The sequence below is a fragment of the Gadus chalcogrammus genome, chromosome 23 (genome assembly GCF_026213295.1).
Source record: "Gadus chalcogrammus isolate NIFS_2021 chromosome 23, NIFS_Gcha_1.0, whole genome shotgun sequence".
NCBI lineage: Eukaryota > Metazoa > Chordata > Actinopteri > Gadiformes > Gadidae > Gadus > Gadus chalcogrammus.
Window position 1 is genome coordinate 18,076,494 of NC_079434.1, and position 6,383 is coordinate 18,082,876.

General features: G+C 49.4%; 1 protein-coding gene across 2 annotated transcripts in view; it reads right to left on the minus strand.

Moving 5' to 3' along the window:
- Nucleotides 1-6,383, minus strand: part of plod2 (procollagen-lysine, 2-oxoglutarate 5-dioxygenase 2) — a 29,688-nt gene that overhangs the window by 22,702 nt on the left and 603 nt on the right. The gene's annotated exons all lie outside the window — the stretch shown is intronic.

A 6,383-nucleotide genomic window follows, 5' to 3' on the forward strand; every position in this document is an offset into this window, starting at 1 on the left:
ATACATAACTCTCTTAACACAAACACAGCTCTCTCTTAACACAAACAAAACCCTCCCACACACACTGCCCCTCACCCACGCACGCACACACAAGGCTGGTAGCAGACATGGTCAGCCCTGGTTCTTCTAACCCCTAACAGGGCCATGGTTCTACCCCCTAACAGGGCTGGTTCTACCCCCTAACAGGGCTGGTTCTAACCCCTAACAGGGCTATGGTTCTACCCCCTAACAGGGCTATGGTTCTACCCCCTAACAGGGCTGGTTCTACCCCCTAACAGGGCTGGTTCTAACCCCTAACAGGGCTGGTTCTAACCCCTAACAGGGCTGGTTCTAACCCCTAACAGGGCTATGGTTCTACCCCCTAACAGGGCTGGTTCTAACCCCTACTTGGCCATGAGGGTCTGTGTGTGCCACCAGGAGGCCCTCCTCTCTCCTCCCTCCTCTCTCCTCCCTCCTCTCTCTCTCCTCCTCTCATCTCTCCTCCCTCCTCCCTCCTCTCTCCCCTCTCCTCTTTCCTCTCTTCTCCCTCTCCCCTCCCCTCTCCCCTCTCCCCTCTCCCCTCTCCCCTCTCCCCTCTCCTCTCCCCTCTCCTCTCTCCTCCCTCTCCTCTCTCCTCCCTCCCCCCTCCCCTCTCCCCTCTCCTCTCTCCTCTCTCCTCTCCCCTCTCCTCTCTCCTCTCTGCTCCCTCTCCTCTCTCCTCCCTCTCCTCCCTCCCCTCTCCCCTCTCCCCTCTCCTCTCCCCTCTCCTCTCCCCTCTCTCCTCTCCCCTCTCCCCTCTCCCCTCTCCTCTCTCCTCTCTCCTCTCTGCTCCCTCTCCTCTCTCCTCCCTCTCCCCTCTCCCCTCCCCTCTTTCCATCTCCCCCTCTCCTCTCTCCTCTCTTCCCCTCTCTCCCTCTCCCCTCCCCTCTCTCCTCTCTCCCTCTCCTCTCTTCCTCCCTCTCCTCTCTCCTCCCTCCCCCCTCCCCTCTTCCCTCTCCCCTCTCCTCTCTCCTCTCTCCTCTCTCCTCCCTCCCCCCTCCCCTCTCTCCTCTCCCCTCTCCTCTCTCCTCTCTCCTCTCTCCTCCCTCCCCCCTCCCCTCTTCCCTCTCCCCTCTCCTCTCTCCTCTCTCCTCTCTCCTCCCTCTCCTCTCTCCTCCCTCCCCCCTCCCCTCTCCCCTCTCCTCTCTCCTCTCTCCTCTCCCCTCTCCTCTCTCCTCCCTCTCCTCTCTCCTCAGCGTTCTTTGGCCCTGCGGTGAGGAGGCGTCGGGGCTGTCGGACTAAAGGAGTGGCCTCTCGCTGGAAACTCTAATCCATGTAATTTTCAACTCAATTTCCCCGTTAAGGGTTCAGCAGAACCACTGGCCCATGTGATCAGACACTCCCTTCTGATTGGCTGAGCCTCCAGCCAACGGGATCCAGCCTCCTGTTTCACACGCACACACGACACATTATGTACACACACTACATACGCACACTACGTACAGGACACTCTATATACACACACTACATACCACACACGCTGTAAGTTTTACACTAGATGTACACTATACACATTGAGGACTCAACTCTATACACATCGTATGCACACACTACAAACCACACACAATGTACACACAAACTATATACACACACTAGATACCACCACACTATACACACAAACTATAGCTATACACCCGACATACACTATGAACTAGATACACTGGTCTATCATAGAGTTAAACCCTGGTCTATCATAGTGTTAAACCCTGGTTTATCATAGTGTTAAACCCTGGTCTATCATAGAGTTAAACCCTGGTCTATCATAGTGTTAAACCCTGGTCTATCATAGTGTTAAACCCTGGTCTATCATAGAGATAAACCCTGGTCTATCATAGTGTTAAACCCTGGGAAGTCATAGTGTTAAACCCTGGTTTATCATAGTGTTAAACCCTGGTCTATCATAGTGTTAAACCCTGGTCTATCATAGTGTTAAACCCTGGTCTATCATAGTGTTAAACCCTGGTCTATCATAGCGTTAAACCCTGGGAAGTCATAGTGTTAAACCCTGGTTTATCATAGTGTTAAACCCTGGTCTATCATAGAGGTAAACCCTGGTTTATCATAGTGTTAAACCCTGGTTTATCATAGTGTTAAACCCTGGTCTATCATAGTGTTAAACCCTGGTTTATCATAGTGTTAAACGCTGGAAATTCATAGTGTTTAACCCTGGGAAATCATAGTGTTAAACTCTGGTCCGTTATAGTGTTAAACCCTGGTCTCCTGGTCCTAATAGTGTTAATCCCTGGTCCATTAAACTGTTAAACTCTGGTCTCCTGGTCCAATATAGCGTGTAACAGTTACCAGAGGGGCAGCCAACAACATGAGGCTGCAAAACCTAAGCTGTCTCCCCCTCCTCCCTCTCCCCCTCCTCCCTCTCTCCCTCTCTCCCCCTCCTCCCTCTCTCTCCCCTCCTTCTCTCTCTCTCCCCCTCCTCCCTCTCTCTCCCATTCTTCTACCTCTCTCCCCCTCCTCCCTCTCTCCCCCCCCTCAACCCTCTCTCCCCTCCTCCCTCTCTCTCCCTCCTCCCTCTCTCTCCCTCCTCCCTCTCTCTCCCCCCCCCCCCCTCCCTCCCCCTCCTCCCTCCCTCTCTCCCCCTCCTCCCTCTCTTTCCCCTTCTCCTTCTCTCTCACCCTGACCCTCTTTCTCTCCCCTCCTCCCTCTCTCCTCCTCTCTCACCCCCTCCTCCCTCTCTCTCCCCCTCCTCCCTTTCCCTCCCCTCCTCCCTTCCTCTCTCTCCCCCCTCCTCTCTCTCCCCCTTCTACCTCTCTCTCCCCCTCCTCTCTCTCTCTCACCTCCTCCCTCACTCTCCCCCTCTCCCTCCCCCTCCTCTCTCTCCCCTCCTCCCTCCCTCTCCCCCTCCTCCTCTCTCCCCCTCCTCTCTCTCTCTCCCCCTCCTCTCTCTCTCTCCCCCTCCTTTCTCTCTCACCCCCTCCTCTCTCTCCCCCTCCTCTCTCTCTCACCCCCTCCTCCCTCTCTCACCCCCTCTCTCCCTTCTCCTCCTCTCTCTCCCCCTCCTCCCTCTCTCTCCCCATCCTCCCTCTCTCTCCCCCCCTCTCTCCCCTCCTCCCTCTCTCTCCTCCCCCTCCTCCCTCTCTCTCCCCCTCCTCTCTCTCTCCCCCTCCTCCCTCTCTCTCCCCCTCTCCCTCCCTCTCCCCCTCCTCCCTCTCTCCCCCTCCTCTCTCTCTCCCCCTCCTCTCTCTCCCCTCTCTCTCTCTCCCTCTCCTCCCTCTCTCCCCCTCCTCTCTCTCTCCCCCTCCTCCCTCTCCCCTCCTCCCTCTCTCTCTACCTCCTCTCTCTCTCTCTCCCCCTCCTCTCTCCCCCTCCTCCCTCTCTCTCCCCCCTCTCCCTCCCCCTCCACCCTCTCCCCCTCTCCCTCCTCCCTCTCCCCTCCTCCTTTGTACCTCTGTTCAGCTCTCAGTGTAAACATCACAGTGTGGTGAGGCCAGAGGGGAGATTATCCCCGTGCTGCCTGCGTCGCATGCCTCATAAACTCTGTGGCTGTGCTGAAGGCCTCTGTTTGTCCAGGGGAGCTACACCTCCTGTTTCAACGAACACATGAGTCACAAGAGTGTGGAGGAGAGTGTCCGAGCATAACGGAGGAGGGGGGAGGAGGAGGAGGAGGAGGAGGAGGAGGAGAAGTTGGTGAAAGCAGATCAGACCACCACACTCAGCAGGAGAATCATACTGTGGAGCAGCTTCCCGTAGCTAATCTAAAGTCTGAAGGCTGTCTAACTGTAACTAATCTAAAGTCTGAGGGCATTCTTACAGTAACTAATCTAACGTCTTATTGTAACTAATCTAAAGTCTGAGGGGCCTCTTACTGTAACTATTGTAAAGTCTCAGGGAAGTCTTACTGTAACTCATCTAAAGTCTGTGAACATAGTTTTTCACTTTCATGCGCTTGAAATGTATTCCGACAAATCATGTTCCTGGGTGCGGATCCGTAGGTCTGCGTTTGTCTCGACGAAAAACGACTCGACAGACGGAACCGCAGCCAGCGAGACACGGCAAGGGGCCGAGATATAAACCCAGGGTCGTAAAGTTTATACGCCTGTCGAGGATGTCAGGTCTTCAATCTTTCAGAGAAGAAAGGAAAAGGGATAAGTCGCAGGGAGAAGAAGAGGCGAAGGCATGAGACCCCGACAGCTTTACAAGAGAGAGAAGCGACAGTCCGCCCAGGGCCGGTGATGTCATCGGCATCATTATTATCCTCGGCGGAACGGAAAAAACAATTAGCGACTGGAAACCCGGTCAGGAATAAACCGTCTCCGACCCAAACCCCGGCCCCGTTGCCTTGGAGACCCACGCCAAACCAGGTCGTCCCGTGAAACCGTTCAACCGGTGCTCTGTGGGGGCTGGACCATTTAGGGTTAGTGTTCAGGGGGTTATTTTGGGATGGCTGTTTAATCCCCACAGCTGCATCGCTATGGCAACCAAGCGTTTCAGATGCATGTGGATGATAAATACTTCATTAGGGACAATAAAAAGATGTCCTTTCGGAGAGTATGAACGTGTTCACTACTCCAGTACCACTACTACCTGTATAGTACTACAGTACTACCTGTAGAGTACTACAGTACTAGCTGTATAATACTACAGTTCTACCTGTGTCAGTACTAAAGTACTACCACTACTACCTTTACCAGTACCACAGCACTACCACTACTACCTGACCTACTTATCCGGATTAACCTACTTATCTGGAATAACCAACTGATCCGGATTGACCTACTGATCCGGATTAACCAAGTGATCCGGATTGACCTACTGATCCGGATTAACCAACTGATCTGGATTAACCAACTGATCCGGATTAACCATTTGATCCGGATTAACCAACTGATCCGGATTGACCTACTGATCCGGATTAACCAACTGATCCGGATTGACCTACCGATACAGGATCCAGATTAACCTACAGAATCAAAATGATAGCTCAAGATGATAGTTAGCTTTTAGCGCTAGCGGCTAGAGCTTTACAGCTAAAGCCACTGCGAGTCCATTACAACTAGCATAAACTGGCACAAAGGGAGATGTAGTTCTGTCAGTCCTACTACAGAAGGTGCACCAAGTGCACAGTGTTACTATATATTCATTAATTTAAGACGTAAGACTTGATACTTAAACACACGATATACAAACATATTAAATATATACGTTAGGGATACTTACTATTAAGGGAAACTAGTTTGATAAAGAGGGATTCTAGCAAATACTCATATCTGTTTGAAATAACAATGGTTAAAAAGTTAATAAGAAGTCAGCCCTGCTGTCCTCCTCGTTGGTCAATTTGAGGAGACTCCTTCCCATTGGCTGCCTGAGATGTGAGCTTCTCCTTATTGGTCAGTCTGAGGAATTCCTTTATCATGACCTCAACCAGTTACAACTGTTTTGGTCAGGTTAAAAAATGTCATTGTTTAGTAAAACTCTAAGCTGGGATAAATAATTTACACATGGAGATTACTATTCTGCACTTCTGTTTTTATATACAAAATCTGAATGATGTAAGAAACAATCATTAATGTTTATTTTATGGGTTTTGGTTTATAATTTAGAAAAATATTTAGAAAAATACAACTTCAAAATAGTTTAAACCATTCCTATGGTTCTAGTTAGCTTTATATTTTAAGTCGTTTTGGACCTTAGTTCAATTTATAAGTAAATATGAAGAAACTAAAAAACTATTTTTATTCTGATACAGAAAAATACTATGACACAATATTTTTATTTGTGTCATACTATTATGACACAAATAAAATCCCTTTATTGTGATTTATATTGTCATATTATAAATATCAACATAAGAATTATAACTGTTATTAATGTGTCTGTCATGATGTTTTAATCCTGGTGAAATGTTTATGCTTTTCATAAACTTTGAATTGAAAGTGGAGTGTATTACAACTCCATAAAACTATTGTGTCTATTCTTCTGGTGGTACCAGAAATGTATGTATTCTTTTATATGACAGGAAACTTTTAACTACTGTCAAGTTCTGGTTTCAATCCCCAGTAATACACGCACACGCACACACGCATGAACGTACACGCACGTGTACACACACACACACACACACACACACACACACACACACACACACACACACACACACACACACACACACACACACACACACACACACACACACACACACACACACACACACACACACACACACACACACACACACACACACGCACACACAATCAATTAAGGAAACGACACGATGTGAAGCGGATGCTCAACGGGTTAAGGTTGGATATAATAAAATACATAAAATATTTGATAATAAATAAAAAAAATTAACATAGACTTTTTCAATCCACATGTAATCCTTACTCTTCCAAGTTCCATCCGTTACCACA